General features: G+C 34.3%; 1 protein-coding gene and 1 non-coding gene across 2 annotated transcripts in view; both read right to left on the reverse strand.

The window, feature by feature from the left end:
• Nucleotides 1–19,421, reverse strand: part of LRP1B (LDL receptor related protein 1B) — a 762,233-nt gene that overhangs the window by 599,018 nt on the left and 143,794 nt on the right. The window lies entirely within an intron of this gene.
• TRNAS-GCU lies at nucleotides 8,221–8,293 on the reverse strand. Its single transcript has one exon. It is a non-coding gene; the product is annotated as a tRNA-Ser (tRNA).

The following is a 19,421-nucleotide window of genomic DNA, read 5'->3' on the forward strand; positions in this document are numbered from 1 at the left end:
TTAGAAATATAAAAGTTAAATTTGCTGCCCACTTCTACCAAAATTCTATAGAATTTTACAACATGATTTTATCTCTCATTTCATGTTATTTTTTCCTTAATTTTTCTCTTAGCACTCATTTTTTTCTGTCTTAATTGTTCATCTTATTTCAGTTTCTACATTTTTAGGAATCTCCATAAAATAATTTTTATACTCAGATGTTATATACAATATATATTATATATAATAGATTTTAACACATCAAATCATAATGTTACAGACAAGTCACATCAGAGTTGCGTATACACACTATAGGGAATGACTAAGAAAATCCAAAGCAATGCAAGGAAACGTTAACATAGTGGTTTTGACTTTTTTGTCCCTTTTCCTTTTAAAATTTCTATTTGGGTATATATTTCTTAGTGTATTCTTTATAAGTAAATAATTTTTAATAAAATGACACATTTTAAGTGAAATCTTTTTGGTTAACTAGTAAGTTGTCTGACAAAAATGGAAGGTTTAAATGGAAGGCTTAGTACTACCAAAGCAGCTGCTACTTTCCAGCCATGCCCTGTTTCTGGCACACTCTGCGTCATGGTGTACCACATGATACCTCTAGAGCAAACTATGATATTATAGAAAGTGGGAGGAAAGCAAGGTCAAAGTCAAGGTCATTAGGAAAGAGTTCATGGAAGAAGTGAGGCTTTGACTAATCTTTGAAGAGCGGGTAACATTCGGATTAGGAGAGATACACAATATAGTTCCTAGAAACCTAGTTCAGAGAAAGAAACAATTTAATAAATAGGCTCATCTTTGTTAATAGGAGGGAGGGACAACAAAATTATTTCAGGAAGAATCATGAACCTAATTGATGATGACAGCCAGTTCTGATACTTGGGAACAGATAAGAATTTAGTTGTACTTTCTAGTCTTTTGTAACTTTGAATCATTTCTTCAAACATTTTGCAGGTTAAAAGTGACCCAAGTTCTTAATATTCCATATTAAAAGGGATTCAACAGTAAAGTGCTAATGAATTACATTTGTTTCTTTTATTTTGAGAAAGGCAAATCAATACAAACCCTAATGGGCAATTTCCCTACAGCAACAAATCAGTAAGAAGTTCATCTTGTGAGTAAATAAAATCTGCAAGACTTCAAAGTTTCTAGATAGTTTAATTCCCTTAAAGTACAATGTTATGAAACCTTAGATAATGTACATTCTCTTTTAAATTACTCTTTTATCAAATAAGAAATATATGCCTGTTGAGCTTTTGTGTCCTGAATGAAATCTGCGTTAAACATACTCATTATAAAAGCAATTCCATTTTCAGGTGTTGGACTGTTTCCTCTCAGGGTAACAAAAAAAATCTTCCACATTTTCTTAAGCATTCGCTGTTTTATCTCTTCAAAGCAATAGCCAATGTGCTGTTTTTCATATGCATTAAGTTAGCTTTCACAGCCTTGTGTGCTTAATTTTGACTTTCAGGTAGCATACAAGAACTCAAATGTGCTGTCACACTCCCGTCTTTTTCAGATAAGAAGAGGACCAATAGTAGCTCCAAGGAGAAATTGTTTTAATTTATTCTGTTTTAGACATCCAAAATAAAACTGTAAAATTGAGACAGCATGTTGAGTAGATATATCTTTGGGGGACACCCACTCAGACATTTTTTCAGGAAACCATCATCCTACTTCAGAAAACACTAACGTTCTGTATCACTTTTAACTTTGAATAGGGAAAAGGCAGAAATCTTGTTCTTCAAATATTTGGTTTCTATATTCTACCTCAAATTAGTTAAGTCAGACAAAGATGGAGTATAAACCTTAAAAACAGAGGATTTCCCAGCAAATATGTCTGGAGGTTTTTTGTTTTCTTTGTTACTTCTGGTGAAAAAAAAAAATCCTTAAGAAGTTTACTAAAGAGAGCAATGTAGCATAACAATTAACAGCTTGCACAATGTGGTTGGAGTTCCTGAGTTATAGATCTCAGCTGTATTACTTAGAGACATTTTAAAGTTCCTTAATCTTTCTGTTCAGTTTCCCAATATGTAAATTGAGACTAATAAAGTGGCTATGAGGATAAGTAAATAAATGCTTTGTTAAAGTATGTAATGCCTAGTACATAATATATATAATCAACTATTAAAATTAAAAATACACACTGTATGATATAACCAAATGAAATGTATACTAACTCGTTGGGTCTTCCGTGGAAGTCTGGTGGGTTAAGATTCCACACTTCCACGGTAGGGGGCATGGTTAGATCCCTGGTCAGGGAACTAAGATCTCATATGCCAAATAAAAAGTATAATAATAAATTTGACAATTGTGTATACTTTTGAAGTTTTAATGTGGTTTGAGTTTAATATACCATCATCTTTATAAATGTAAAATTATAGAAAATATGCTGATTCTCCTCTGAAAGTGAAAGTGGAGTCACGCAGACATGCCCAACTCTTTGCGACCCCATGGATTGTAGCCTACCAAGCTCCTCCATCCATGGGATTTTCCAGACAAGAATACTGGAGTGGGTTGCCATTTCCTTCTCCAGGAGATCTTCCAGACCCAGGGATTGAACCTGGGTCTCCTGCATTGTAGGCAGATGCTTTATAAAATGACAAATATATAAATTACTATCATAAAATCTAAAAATCAAAGAAATAAAATAACAGTGCAAAATTTCTTCAAAATAAACATTTGGCATTACTATATATTTCCAAAGTCACTAGCAATTAATTATTTATAATAAAAATTAATATTGATTTGGATACAGAGTGACCTTTTCAGAAGGCAAAGTTAAGTTTACTATTAAAAGTGATACAGAAAATTTGCTCTAAAGATTAGTTGAAGTTATCAGTGCTTATTGTACTTAAAGGACAGGCCAAAAAAATTTTTTTTTTCAAATTTGGATAGAGTTATTATTAACACTATTAAAGAATCAATAAAATTTCTGTCCTCAATGGTTGTCTTAAATATCTATGCATACCATATAATTCAGAAGTGATGGATGAATAAGAATCTTAATATATAATTATTTTTTCCATTGACTTTACTGTTATTTAATCATAGCTAACATGATAAAACATAGTATATAAATGGGCTCTGAGCTTTCAGAAAAAATCACAATGATTCTATTTTTGTAAACAAATTCCTGATAAACATTTTTTTAACTGTATATTGATGCTTTTTATTTCAGGATAATTGTTTCATAAAGGGATGCCAAAATGACCAAGATTTGTTCAATCTTCCCAAAGAATCAGTCAGTCACCCTCTTATAAGTACTTAGTAGCCACAAACATCACCTATCATTTTATAGTAAGTCGCAGTTGTCTCTCAACTTGTATGGAGAGTACACTGAAAGTAAGGTTCCATGCTATCTTTCTAGTTAGCTCCTCAGAATCCAGTACATTACTTTGGACTGCTGCTGCTGCTGCTGCTGCTAAGTCGCTTCAGTCATATCCAACTCTGTGCGACCCCATAGACGACAGCCCACCAGGCTTCCCCTTCCCTGGGATTCTCCAGGCAAGAACACTAGAGTGGGTTGCCATTTTCTTCTCCAATGCATGAAAATGGAAAGTGAAAATTGAAAGTGAAGTTGCTCAGTTGTGTTCGACTCTTGGCGATCCCATGGACTGCAGCCCACCAGGGTTCTCCATCCATGGGATTTTCCAGGCAAGAGTACTGGAGTGGGGTGCCAGCGCCTTCTCCGACTTTGGACTATTTAGATACAAAAGTTCAATGAATGAATAACCTAGCATGAATTCACGCCATGAAACAGTTCAAATTCAACATGTCAGAACATAAACCAGAACCAGGCTTCCCTGTTTGCTCGGTGGTAAAGAATCCTCCTGCCAATGCAAGAGACATGGATTAGAGCCCTGATCAGGGAGAACTGCACATGCTAAAAAGCAACTAGGCCCGTGTGCCACAACTACTGAGCCTGCACTCTAGAGCCTGGGCTACAGCTACTGAGCCCACACATTCTAGAGCCTGTGCTTGCAACAAGAAAAGCCACTGCGGTAAGAAGCCTATGTACTGCAACTGGAGAATGACCCGGCTTGCTGCAACTAAAGAAAAACCTGCACAGAAACAAAGACCCAGCACAGTAATAAATAAATAAATACTATTATTAAAAACAAACAAACTTACAGAGCGGCCCTAAACCCACTTTGTTCTCTCTCTCAGTTGATGGGAAGAACATACTCCTCATCACCCAAAGATCTGAAAGTTGTCCTTGATTCCATCTGTATTTATTTATGTCACCATCAAATCCAATCAGTCGCCAAGTCCTGCAGGTTTTGAGTCCTATTTTGTTTTTCAGTCTGCATGTACCACTACAGTCTCATTCAGGTCTTTACTATCTCTCTTCTGAATGACTGCAACAGCCTCCTAAATGGTTTCCTTCCTACAGTTTTATCTTCCTAAAATTTATTTTCACAAATATCTTAGGTAAAATGCAAATCAGGTCTTCTCACATACCATTGTTCATGTTCCTAGATTTCTCACAACTTAAGATGAAGTTCAGATTACTTAGTAAGTCATATGAGACCATCTATGATCAAGAACAGTGGCCTCCAGACTTTTCTGATGCATAAAATAATTTGAGTATTCTCTCTTTCTCCCTTTTTCTCTCTATGTGTGTCTATGTATATTTATATATTTTATATGTAAATATCATATATAAACCCATTATACATGTACACATATATGAAACATGCATACAAATATAAATTTTTAAAGGTCAAGAAAAATTAAATACAAACACTTGTAATATGTTTTTCCCCTATATTTGACTACACTATTAGTTACAGAGCATGCACCTTGCTTCCCTCTTGGAAAAGATTCAGCCCATAGCGCTGCTTTGGTTTGGTCTGGCACACCTCCTGCCTCAGGTTGACCTTTGTGTTACCACCATGTTTGTAGTTACCCTTACTCCCTGTGCACACAGCCATCATAACACTTCTCTGTGCTTTTTCTCATGTCATTTCTTCTGTACCTCATTACCCAGAAAACTATTATTCAGATGTTAAGACCCATGCTTTCCTCCTCCAGGAAGACTTCTCAATTATCCTCTTTTAAATCACCATCCTCCTTGTTGCTTACCTCCATACCGGTGCTTAACTCAGAGTATTGCATAGCTTACTCGTATGCATTTCCTTTCCAGTAGATTGAAACTGATTTTTGCTCATTGTGGATTCACAATGCCTATCTCTAGCTTTCTATAAATGGTAATTGAATACATTAAGTCTCCTAGATATGAACCTTCAAGTTTTGAATTTTCAAAGATGTGAACATGCCCAGCTATTGTACTGTACTACTGTACTTTTCAAGGTACTGTAAGATTAACTTTTTTTTAATTTTTTTGTATTTGTTTTTTGTTTTTAATGTATTATTTGTGTGGAAACGATTGCAAACCTATTACAGTACAGTATCAAATAGACAATTTTGTTAGCTGGTACCTAGCCTAACTTTGTTGGACTTACAAAGAAATTGGACTTATGAACATACTCTCAGAACTGACCTCATTCATGTGTAGGGGACTTACAGTAAATGTTGTATTCAATTAACAACAATGCAAATAGAATAAAGTAAATGGTTTAAAAAGAAGTTAAAAGCAGAGTATCATCTAGAGCAAAGGAGGGTAAGAGAAGACATAATTTGCTTAGATGATAATTTCCTGAGGTAGTAATATTTTAGCTGACTGTTGAATTCAGAAGATTTTATGATAATAAAATATATCACAAAGCTCTAATCTTTAACACAATTTAACTGGATGACACAATTGTCTACCCATTTAGGAAACTATGAAGCTGCAGAAATTTCAGCAACATTTTACCAGAATTATTAACCATGAATTTTGCATTTTAAAAATAAAGAAATAGTTAAAAAAAAAACAAATAAAACCTTGATGCAAACAAAGTATTTATATGAACTAGGCTTTCAAGGGTGCATTTTAGAAATAATCTTATTCTTGGTCTTAGCAGAATGAGGAAAAAGTTTACTAAAAATAGTCTTGAAGCAGCTTGGGTAAGGGAATGATTTTTCACCTCAATTAAACCAAGCTCATGCTGATGAGAGGTTAAAGATTATGTTAGAAAACTAACTCTGATGAAACAGAAAAAAATTAAAAAGATCTCATATCAGCTTGCATTATCAAGTAAATGAAGAAGAGGTAATTTAATAAGAAACAATAATAAGGTAGGCTCAGACATTCTTAAAAAATTAATATGTACTATCAGGGAGATAAAGAAAAACAAGACTCTTTAGGACATTTTGATTCAGTGAGAATACAAATGAAATAGTTTTAGAAAGTTAGTGACAGAACATCTTAAGAAGGGTAGATCAAGGACAAAGACTTTTTCTGAAGTAGCAAATTTGAAATATTTCCCATTATCAAAGAAGAGATATAATAATTCTCTATATATGTATGTTACGTGTGTGTGTGTATCCTTTCCTTCTGCTATACTACCTTGAGCTTAAGTCTTAGATCTTAAAAGAAAAACTGTGACAGACTAGTAGATAATTGGATAGGCGTCTACAAAAGGAAACTCTAGTGCTTCAGGAAATGTAGTGAGTGACTAAGTGGATCTGCCTTCTTTCCTTGGATGTCAAATTGAATGAATGCATGTATGAAGGATGTCTTCCTATAAATCCTACACTATATGTTGTATTTTATTTCTATTTTCCCAATGTATGAAATATGATGATTATATCATAAAGTTAAATAGTAAAATATCCATAAAAAGCTTTGTACAAGAAAGTCCAAAGCTTTATCCATACAAGCCACAAATTAGAAACATATAAGACATTCATCAATGGAAGAATAGATAAACAGAATATAGTATATTCACACAACCGGAAAGGAACTCACTACTAAGACATGCACAGATGTGATGGCATGAAGTGAAAGAAAGACACAAAATAATATATAGTGTGTGATTCTCTTTAAATAAAATTCTAAAAGTGGTGAAACTAACCTATGGTGATAAAAATCAGATTGCTTCTGAGGATAGTACATTAAGAATTAAAAGGTGAAACAAATACTCTCAATGACCCCCTGCAGGACTGTGTTTTCCTTTCCTGCAACTCTGGATTCTGTAGGGTTCGAGCTCCTGCTTGCAAAGGGATATACTTTTGTCAAACGACCCCTGCAAGGGTCTCATTGAACTACAAGCTACACCAGCTGCCAAGAGACTCTGCACTTCTTGTGTCTAGAGGATCACCAGATGAAAAGTTAAGTCTCCAAACCAGCCTGGACTTTTGACCCTGAGCAGCATGAGGAAGTACAACTGTTCTGATACCATGCAGCCAGTAAGGAGTATATGTGAAATCTGGGTCATTCACTCAGGAGCCTTCTAGTACTCTCCCCAAAAAGACACATCCAGCAACCCCAGTCTGAACACTATGACCAAGGATTCAGACCCTTCAGAAACTAAGGTTCGGTTTACACCATCAGATAAGCCCCCGACCCTATCTGGATTGCAAAGAGAATCAAAGATTGGATTATTGCTGCCAGGTCACTCATATGGCCAAGAAGTAGAAGATAAGGAGGCAAGTTCTACCCAAATCTCAAGGAATTTACTTCTCTGTCAGTTTGGCTCACAGGGCTACAGCCCACTGACCTCACTAGTTCAACATATCAACACACTTCTAAGGCTTACTGTACTCTGCTTTCCAGTTAATCTGCACAGGATTCTCATTTCTTTCACTCAGGCTAAAACTCACCTCTCCACATTTTTCCTGAACACATGATCTAAAATAGCAGCTGCTTTGAATCTTCCACTCTTTACAGCTGCTTTTCCTCCTTAGTGCTCATCACTGTCTGACATCAAATTATATTTGGGAGGGGAATGAGTGTTTGTGATCTAGTTTTCCCACTAGGATATAAGCTCCACATGAACAGAGATGTTGTCAGTTTTGTTTCTGCTGCACCTTCAGTCTGTAAAAGAGTTTGGCACAGTGTAGGTGCTCAAGATTGTTGCGCCAATGAAACTGGCCAATGGATAACAGCACAATTCAATAATAATATCATATTTCAAATTATTTGCTGCTTAAAAAGAACAAGGTCAAATATATCATTATTTTTCAAACTAAAATGTACTATTACAGTGAAAGTGAAGTTGCTCAGTCGTGTCCGACTCTTTGCGACCCCAGGGACTATAGCCCACCAGGATCCTCAGTCCATGGAATTTTCCAGGCAAGATTACTGGAGTGGGTTGCCATTTCCTTCTCCAGCGGATCTTCCCAACCCAGGGATCGAACCTGGGTCTTCCGCACAGCAGGCAGACGCTTTACCGTCTGAGCCACCGTAGGAAAAAACAATCAGACAAGGGACAGACCATCCACTTTCACAGAGAAAATTCTTGGAAGCCAACATGCATATGAAAATTGTTACCCCACATTTTACATTTATTTCATGGTATTCTTTTTAAAGCACTCTATAAAAAAGATGACTCAAATGTAAAAGAAGAATATGTAAAACTACTTTAAGGAATTAAAGGTCAACCCCTTCAAAAGTGATCAACTCTACTGAATTTAAAGTAAACAAGCCAGTGCCTAATTAGTCAATTTCTATTACTGAAATTGTTTTAAAAAAACAACACATTTTTGTTTTTCTGTTGTATTTTACAATAGAAGAAGAATCTAATCTGATCCAGCAGTTTTTTAACTTTTAAAAAATTACTATAAAATTGCTCTCTACTTTCAAATTAATACAGAGTACTCATTCATTGTATTAAAATTATGACTATCCTGAAACAATTTACAAAATAGCTGAAAATTATTTTTTAATACTTTCCACTTTGAGAGTTCACTCTCCCTTTTCTTCCTCTCTAATTTTTGTCCTTCATCAGAATTGCTCCATTTAAGAAAATACTCCTTTCCTGAACTCAGATACTCCATTGCCCGAACTTCCCCTACTTCCTTTCCAAGGCAGGAGCCATTTGGTTATCTTCAGTATGAAAAATCTGTCTGTGAAAAATCTATCTTTTTCACAATGACTATATATTAGCTTATAATTTGTCTCTTCAGACTCAAAGTATTAAGTAATCAAATAAACTATTTACTGTTTAGCAGAGGGAATATTGTTAAGGTGGAAAGAAAACTGAGCTTCAGAGGCAGTAGAGAACTGAATATTTGGGCACCATAATGTATCAGATATGGGACTTTGAACAAATTATTTAACCTTTCTGAAGTCTGAGTTAAAAATCCTTAAAATGAGAATAAAGCCTATTACACAGGATTGTTCTGAGGTTTTATGATATCTGTGGGAAGTTGTCCAGCCTTGGGTTAATATATGGTTCATGATACAGTTGGTAAATAAACACTTGAAGAGGCCTTCTGGAGATACTGGTGCATTTCTGCTCCATCAGTGAAAGTACTCTGTTAAAGATACTCTTTAGCACTTCTCCAATTCCCCTACATATAAACTCCCTTTTTTCTTTTCTATTTATAGAGTTAGCAAAAAGAGCAATAAATGAAGATGACTGTCTTTCCTAAAAGTAGAAAAACTGAAACAAAAAAGTTAAATCTAAGTAAAAATGTAGTAAAAATTATTAATAAATTATTTTACCTTATATTGAATCAAATTGTAGCTTTGCTAAGCAGGTGAATATGTAGGCTTCTTACCTTATTATTTTATTTTACGAGTCACCTAGATTGTAATCATTAAGACCCATTTAACTTGAATCATCGTTGAAATATTCCAATGCTCAGAGCACTGATAATAACCTGGAAATAATCAAATTATTTTTCACAAGGTTAACTTGTAATTAATTCTGTATTTTATTGTGATTATTCTGAATTTGCAAATGCACACAGGAGAGTCATGTTTTTTATTTTCTGAATTTGAGCACTTAATTTCTCACCGCATGCGTTTAAGGACAGGTTTGTATATTACTGATTATTTGTTAGAGCTTTTTAGCCAGATTTTTGCCAGCAGCAGGCAAAATGAAGCCATTTTATGCAACAGGATAAAAGGAAAGTGTTTTGGCCTTTAGTTTCAAGGTAAAGCTATGTTCATTAACAACAAAGAAGAGGCTGTGGTAGCAAGAAGGAAGAAAAAAACAAAAACCTTACTACTTCCTTTCAAATAGCCTTATGAAAAACTAAGCAAAATCTAATAACACATCCAAACATATTAAATAAAAAAGGAATGATGAAGTAGAATTATTAAGAATTATTAAGATGAAGTAGAATCTATGGTGAAGTAGAATTATAAGCTCAATCAGAACACTATTATCTGTCACCAACTCTGTCACTCACAGATGTGCATTTTTGGACAAGTCACTTCAACAGTCTGGGCTTCTGTGCCAGTTTCTAAGGTGGTGTAATAAATCATTCCAGAACTTTGGGGCTGAAAACCACAGTATTGCTTATGAACCTGCCATAGGAGCAAGGCTCAGCAGGGGCAGTGTTTCCTGCTCTGATGTCTCTATTCTGCTTGCCATCAGCTGGGGTGAGCAGAATGCTAGAGAATGTAATCATGTGAAAGCTTGCTTGCTTGTCTATCTGGGAAAACTCAAACAGCCAGACCTGATGCAGAGTTCCTTAGGTGTGTCTTTGTTTCTATGAAGTCTGTCAGCATGATGGCCATTTTGAAACAAAACTTCTTTACTTTACATGAAAAATAATCAATTTGGATTAGACAAGCTCTAAAGTCTCTCATCTCAGACTCTAGTAAGTCTCTGATTAAATGAAAACAGAAATAATTTAAAAATGATCTGAGACCGCTGGCATAATGTTAACACATTGGGATGAAGAAGAACTTCAGAGAGTAAGTAACTCTGGAAGTGTGTAAAGCATCTAAATCAGCAAATGACCACAATTTTCAGAATTAAGGATTATGTGTAATTGCAAATGCAGGACTATTTTCATAGGGAGCAATTTCCAGGACAGAGGGCAAGTTGATTGTTCCAGGCCATTTAGTCTTTCTGTTCAAAAACATAATTATCATGGCTCATTTAAAATTTGAACACCTGATGTGAAATCAAGAGCTATCAACACATTATTATTGCTAAGATTTTAAAAAAGCCCTAGGAGTATTTATCTATATTTCAGTATATTGTCAATCCGTACAAAATTTTGAATCATAATAATATAATGATGTTTTGTATGTCCATCCTGATACTATAAATTCCATTTGAAACTGACTAAAAGAACTAATGTTACCAGTGGGAAACTGTCTTTAACAACAAAAATTAGCTGGCCTGGACATCTGGAGACTATATAATCAATTACAGGAGTACAGTGAAACAAAGCATGGGGAATCCTCTAAGGATAAATGGCAGGAATTCAACCAGAAACAGAGGTGTAAAAAGTGAGCCAGTCCATCCTGATTTCAAGTTTTTTACTTGTTTTAATGTATAATGACTTATTTTGATATTATTCTGTATTCACAAACCACAATTGATAAATGAAAAATGTTTTACAATTGCTTCAGTAATTGATGACTTTCTAGTATGGGGAAGTTTGTTAAACAAAGCATGGACACTTGTCATTACTTATTTCTTGCTACAGATTCATATGCATTGTATCAGTTGAAAAACTTAAATTCAAAAAGGGTAAAGCTTGCAAGATCATATCATTTATTAATCTTAACCTTGTTATTTATAAGTGTAGTGACAAAGGGACTCTAGTATTTCACACAGAAGGAAAATGACACAAATGCAAAAGGAATTTCCAGATTAAATTTCTCAATCATTCCTAAAGTGAGACAGTAAATGTGAAAAGACTTTCAATATCTAAGTTACCTTAAATAAACAGTTCTTAGGTATCCTGAACTGTCTCTTAAGGATGGGGCATAGTTTCCCAGTAAACTGAAACCCTTTTAGACATCCAATCTGTGATCTAAATGTAAAAAAGACAAAGCCAAACAAAAAGCCAATGTTCGCCTACACAGTTTAACTTTTCGGCATGCATTATGTGCAAATGAAAACTCTACATAAAGTATCTGAAAACAGAAGTACTCTATAGCCACATGAATAAAACCCGATTTTCAAAGTTGAAGAAATAAATGTTCAAAAATCCTTTTAACAATGACTATGGTTCTTAATTTTTCCACCATTTATTTTAGTGTATTTTGAAATATTTTAGCTTTAAATTCCATGCAAATTTTGTATTTCATTCTTTGACATATGAGTTGATATAAATATATAATTAATATTCTAAGAACTATTTTTCCCCAGAAAATCTTCAAGTACAATTCATGCCAAGCAACTGAGCCATGATATCACGATTTCATGTTTCTCCTGAAATATCTGACACATAGGCCTGATAATTAATATTTAAATCCCATTTTGAGGAGACAGCACTTCCCTTAATAAAATCAAGCTTTGATTTTTCCAAATTTGTCACTAAAAAGATTTATATTTGGAGAAAGATGTCTAAACTTTCCTCTTGGCCCTGAGATTCATTTTCCTGTTTGGAATATGTCTATCATTAAAGCTGCTACCACTGTTGAGTTCTCAGGAAAATTGTTGCAAAACACAACAGAATATACTAATGCTTATAGAAGAGATACACAGGAGCAACAGCAGCAGCAGGAGTGCTTTGTTACGAATAGCATCTCTTCATTTGAATAGTGTTCTATAATTAAGAACACTCAACAGCCACTGAATGAACAGGACTCTACTAAATCTAATGATCAAAAATAACAAGTTAAAATGTCATATTTTAGTATTTATTCTATAAAGGGTGATGTTTATTTATATATTTGTTTGTTCCAGAATGATTGTAGATTATACAAACATATCAAATCCTGTTTATAATAGACAATTTTTTAGAACAATTTTAGGTTCATAGTAAAACTGAGTGGAAGATGCAGAGATTTTCCATACATCACCTGTCTCCACATATACACAGCCTTTCTCACTATCAAAATCCCACACTAGAGTGATGTATTTGTTACAATTAAGGAAGCTACAGTAACACATCATTTTCTCTCAAAGTTCATGATTTACATTAGGAATCACTCTTGGTATTGTATATTCCACAGGTTTGTCAAGGGCATAATGATATGTGTCCACTATTATTGTATTATACAGAATAGTTTCACTACCCTAAAAATTCTCTATGTCTCACCTACTCATCCCCACCTCACCTCTACCCCCTCCCAATTACTGATCTTTCACTGTCTTCATACTTTTGCCTTTTCTAAAATAGCGTATATATCTCAAATTATTTTTTAGTTATGGTTTTGGAAAAAAGAAGTCATAGAAACATTTTTCCATTACAGATAAAATTTTAAGTGTAACAAAATATTTATACTTAATTTTCAGCTAAATCTATTATAATTTTTATTTTCTGCAGCTAAACAACAATATAATCTTTGTGCATTCATTTAATGACGGTAAATTCTACTTCAAAAATCTTGTTTCACTCCAGTAAACGACATCAATTCCTGAAAAAAAAATTAAATTAAGCTTGAGCCACTTGTTTTCATATTTCTTGCACAAATTATACAGAAACACTCTGTCAGTAGAGTTTGAATAATGTCATTAATTTATGCACACTTGAAAAATAAGTGCCAAGAATTCTAGTCTCAGAATGGTGACATAAACATAGTGGGTCCAACTTCCAGGGAAACAAGCAAAACTGGTAAAAATTAATTTTAAAAAAGTTCAAAATCTCCCAAGATTAATGTAAGGGTATATGGTAAATAGAGAAAAAAAAATTTTAAAGAATTTCTTAATCTTAGTAGGAACAGTCCCTCTCATCCTGTCCCAGTTCAGCTTGGTGGAAACTCTACTACTGCCAGAATTGTGTAGGAAGATGGGGTTCTCTTTCTCCTCAGCTCCTAATAACAAGTCTTACCAGGGAAGACAGAACACCAGCATTTCTTATACCCTCCAAATCCAAGTTGCAGACACTAAACTTTTGGTGATTCAGCAGAAAGCTCAGGGCCTCCCTAACTGACCCAGCCCCCAGCTGTAGGGGGCAAGTTCTCCCTCAGGAGAGGAAGACTAGGAACACTGGGATCTTGACTGCCCTTCTTCACTTTGCTGCTGGAGCAGAAGTTCCATGCCAAGAGAGACAAGCCAGAGACTACCACCCTCTCTAGTACCACGATTAGTGACATGCAGATTTTATTCAGAATGAGAAACAGTCCTTAAGAGTAGAGTACTCCAAAACTCTCCCCAAAGCAACTGCCTTTATTTGAACACTATGGAGAAGTTCAACTCTAAGTGTGCTATCAAAAACAACAAAGACTTTTGTTGTAAATAATTAAGAGAAGGATTTAGCTTAGGAAAGCTACAAGCTAAACTATAGGCCAACTAGTTGCCCAAACAAAACCATGAAAAGAGACATCAAAACTTTTACATCTAGAAATATATTAATGTAGTACAGCATATCATCAGAGCAAATAAGAAAAGGTACAAGATCATCTCAAGAAACCGAGAAAAAACACTGAACCAAAAATCCAACACTCCTTTATGATAAACATATTCAACAATTAGGAATAGATTAAGAATATTGACAAAATGAAAGCAGTAAGAACAGCTCACATCATGTAACTAGTTAATGTATCAATATTGGATGTTTCCCTTAATAGCAAGAACAAGACAAGAATGTCTTCATACTACACATGTTAGGCAGGGAAATTAGGAAAAAAAAAAAAAAAGAAGAAGAGGAAAGGAAGAGGAAGATGAGAAGGAAGAGGAGAATAAAAATAAGTAAATAAATAATAAAATAAAAAGAAGAAATACTAGGTAGAAGCTGAAAAAAAAGCATCCATACTACAAGTAAAGAAGCATGCTAACTCATAGAAGGAATGTCATTGTATACAGCAAATACTAAGGAATCTAGTAAAAAATCTATTACAACAAATAAATGAGTTTTGTAAGGCTGTAGGATACAGGATCAATATACAAAATCAATTTTATTTTTATACATTTATAATGAATAATCCATAAATTAAATAAATTTCCTTTCAGTAGCATACAAAAAGGAATGAAGTTAACAAAACAAATATGAAACTTATACCATTCAACATCACAGTAATCCAAATCTGTGCCCCACCATTATTGCTGAAAAAGCTGAAGACAAACAGTTCTATGAAGACCTACAAGACCTTCTAAAACTGACACCAAAGGAAGAAAAAAAAGTCCTTTGCATCAAAAAGAATTGGAATGCAAAAGTAGGAAGATAAGAGATACCTAGAGTAACAGGCAAGTTTGGTCTTGGAGTATAAAATGAAGCAGGGAGAAGACTAACAGAGTTTTGCCAAGAGAATGTACTGGTCATAGCAAACACTCTCATCCAACAACACAAGATACAAGTCTACACATGGACATCACCAGATGGTCAACAATGAAATCAGATTGATTACATTCTTTGCAGCTGAAGATGCACAAGCTCTATACAATCAGCAAAACCAAGACCTGGACATGACTGTGGTGCTGATCACCAGCTCCTTATTGCAAAATTCAGACTTAAATTAAAGACAGTAGTGAAAATCAGTAAGCCATTCAGGTATAACCTAAAACAAATCCCTTAGGGTAATACAATGGAAGTGACGAATAGATTCATGGGATTAGATCTGGTAGAGTGCCTGAAGAACTATGTGTGGAGGTTTGTAAGATTGTACAGGAGGTGGTGACCAAAACCTTCCCTAAGAAAAAGAAATGCCAGAAGGCAAAATGGTTGTCTGAGGAAGGTCTTACAAATAGATGAAAAAGAAGAGAAGTGAAAGGCAAAGGAGGAATAAAAAGATATACTCAACTGAATACAGAGTTCCAAAGAAGAGCAAGGAGAGATAAGAAAGCCTTAAGTGAACAATGCAAAGAAATAGAGGAAAAAAATAGAATGGGAAAGACTAGAGATTTCTTCAAGAAAATTAGAAATACCAAGCGAAAATTTCATGCAAAGATGGGCGCAATAAAGGACAGAAACAGCAAGGACCTAACAGAAGCAAGAGATTTAAAAAACATGGCAAGAATACACAGAAGAACTATACATAAAAGGTCTTAATGATCCTGATAACCATGATGGTGTGCCACTCACCTAAAGTCAGATATCCTGGAAAGTCAAGTGGGCCTTAGGAAGCATTACTACAGACAAAGCAAGTGGAAAAGTAGAAGTGATAGAATTCCAGCTGAGCTATTTCAAATCCTAAAAGATGATGCTGTGAAAGTGCTGCACTCATTATGCCAGCAAATTTGGAAAACTCAGAAGTGGCCACTGAAAAAGGGCAGTTTTCCTTCCAATTCCAAAGAAAGGCAATGTGAAAGAAAGTTCAAACTACACAATTGCACTCATTTCACATGCTAGCAAAGAAATGCTCAAAATTCTCCAAGTTAGGCATCAGCAGTACATGAACCAAGAACTTCCAGATGTACTAGCTGGATTTAGAAAAGGCAGAGGAATCAGAGATCAAATTGCCAACATCTGTTAGATCATAGAAAGCAAGAGAATTCCAGAAAAACATCTACTTCTGTTTCATTGACTACGCTAAAGACTTTGGCTATGTGGATCCCCAAAAACTGCGGGAAATTCTTTTACCTGTCTCCTGAGAAACCAGTATATGCGTCAAGAAGCAACAGTTAGAACCAGACATGGAACAATAGACTGGTTAAAAATTGGAAAAGGAGTATATCAAGACTGTATATTGTCACCTAGCTTCTATGCAGAGTATATCATATGAAATGGTGGGCTGGGTGACTCACAAGCTGGAATCAAGATGTCAGGGAGAAACAGCAATAATCTCAGATATGCAGATGATACCTAATCACTCTATGGCAGAAAGTGAAGAGGAACTAAAGAGCTTCTTAATGCGAACAAAAGAGGAGAGTGAAAAGCTGGCTTAAAACTCAACATTCAAAAAACTAAGTTCATGGCATGAGGTCCTATCACTTCATGGCAAATAGATGGGGACAAAGTGGAAACAGTGACAGATTTTATTTTCCTGGGCTCCAAAATCACTGCAACAGTGACTACAGCCAGGAAATTAAAAGACACTTGCTCCTTGGAAGAAAATCTATGACAAACCTACACAGTGTTTCAAAAAGCAGAGACATCAATTTGCCAACAAAGGGCCATATGGTCAAAACTATGGTTTCTCCAGTAGTCATATATGGATGTGAGATTTGGACCATAAAGAAAGCTGAGTGCCAAAGAATTCATGCTTCCAAATTGTGGTGCTGGAGAAGACTCTTGACAGTCCCTTGGACAGCAAGGAGATCAAACCAGTCAATCCTAAAGGAAAACAGCCTTGAATATTCACTGGAAGGATAGACGCTGAAGCTGAAACTCCAATACTTTGGCCACCTGATGCAAAGAGTCAACTCATTGGTAAAGACACTCATGCTGGGAAAGATTGAGGGCTGGAGTAAAAGGGGATGACAGAGGATGAAATGGTTGGATGGCATCACAGTCTCAATAGACATGAGTTTGCACAAACTCTGAGAGAAGGGGAAGGACAGGAAAGCCTGGCGTGCTTCAGTCCATAGGGTCTTAAAAAGTCAGAAACAATTTCATTACTGAACAACGTGTAAGTCCACATGGATATTATCCTCTGTATGTGTAAATTAAGTCAAGATAGATCATTGATCCACATATAAAAGCTGAAATATAACAGTAAAATGGAAACATAGAATTAAATTAGAGGCAATGTTTTCTTAGAACCTCAAGAGCACAATAAACAAAATTAAAAAAAAAAAAAAACTGGACTTCATTAAAATTTAAACTTTTGTGTTTCACAATACATCAGAAAGAGAAAAGACAAGCATACCATGGGAGAAAACTTTTGCAAATCACATACTTTATAAGGGATTTTATCTATAATAAATCAAGAACTCTAGGAACTCAACATTTAAAAAAAATAGGCAAAAATCCTGAGCAGACATTTCCTTTTCAATATATACAAATGACCAATAATCATATCAAAAGATGCTCAAAATCATTATGCCTCAGGGAAATGCAATCAAAACCGCAGTAAGATATCATTTCTGACTATTAAAAAACGATAATAACAAGTTGTGGTGAGGATGTAGAAAAATTAGACCCTTTGCACACTACTGTGGGAATGCAAGGCATTTCAACCAGTTTGGAAAACAGGCTGGTATTCTTCAAAAGTTTAAACAGAGAGTTACCATATAACCTATCATATTTGTTTCTAGGTATGTATCATAGAGAAGTAAAAATATATATATATATCCACACCAAAATGAATATATGAATGTTTCTGGAAGCTTATTTTTAAGTCAAAAAAGTGAAAACAACTCAAATGACAATCAGTTGGTGAATGGATAAATAAAATGTCATATGTTCGTAAAATATGATATTTTTTGGTTAAAAAATAATTAGTTACTGAGTCTACAACATGTATGAACTTTATGCTAAGTGAAAGAAATCATCACAGAGGGCCATATATCAGATGATTCTATTTATATGAAATGTCCAGAATAGGCAAATCTATACAGAAAGAAAATAGATTAGTGATCGTCTTAGGAAATTAGGAGAAACATAAGAATTACTCTTGGGTATGGAGTTTTCCTTTAGAATAATGAAAATGTTCTAAAATTAGATATTGGTGATGGTTGTACAACTTTTTGAATATACTCCAAACCACTGACTTATACATGTTAAATGTATTCATTCTATGATGTGTGAATTATATCTCAAAAAAGTTATTAGTTATTTAAAAAAAGGAAACTGTGTTTTGAGGTATTATCACAAATGTTGAAAAAGACTTAACCTTAAAACAATCAGAATGTTCAAAAATATACGAAAAAAAAAAAAAAAACTGTGGTAAGCCACATGATAATGTAGCCCTATTCAAGATAGTATTTACAGACTGTTAATCACAACATAGTAAGGTGTTCATGTTAAAATATTATGTAAAAAGTTTAAGATAACATTTTATCAAAATAAGACATTTATATATTAAAAAATAGACTGAATATTAATACTCCAAAATATTAACAGTTGCTGTTGGTGTAGTAATTTTTGTCTCAATTTTGTTCCATATTTCTTAATTTTCCAAATTCCCCATTAGGTACAATGTAGAAAAAAATAATAAAAATATTTATTTAAAAGTTGATATCTGCCATCAATAAATGATTGCTGAACTAAGGACTATTACTCCATAAACTCATTTCAATAATGTTTAATGATGATTGAACTGGTGGATGTCTACTTTTCCATTTAATCATCACTATTTTGAGTTAATAGGGTTTCAAGTTAACCCTGCAGATAGTATGCAAATACACTCATTGTAATTCTTTATTGCATCTATAAATTCAAGTCTGAGCCAAGCTCAGAAATATTGCTTGCTTTATCATTAAAACAGTATTAAGGGGAAACATTAAATGGAAACAAGTGTAAGTCTATAGTCACATTTTAAATAAGGTTATGAATAAGAGTCACCAATAACTCTTAGCTCTTTTTCCTTATAATCAGCATAATGTCTCATAAGTAACATAAAATTTTTGAATCCTTTTATC

This window comes from Oryx dammah, unplaced genomic scaffold (assembly GCF_014754425.2).
Source record: "Oryx dammah isolate SB20612 unplaced genomic scaffold, SCBI_Odam_1.1 HiC_scaffold_27, whole genome shotgun sequence".
NCBI classification, from domain to species: domain Eukaryota; kingdom Metazoa; phylum Chordata; class Mammalia; order Artiodactyla; family Bovidae; genus Oryx; species Oryx dammah.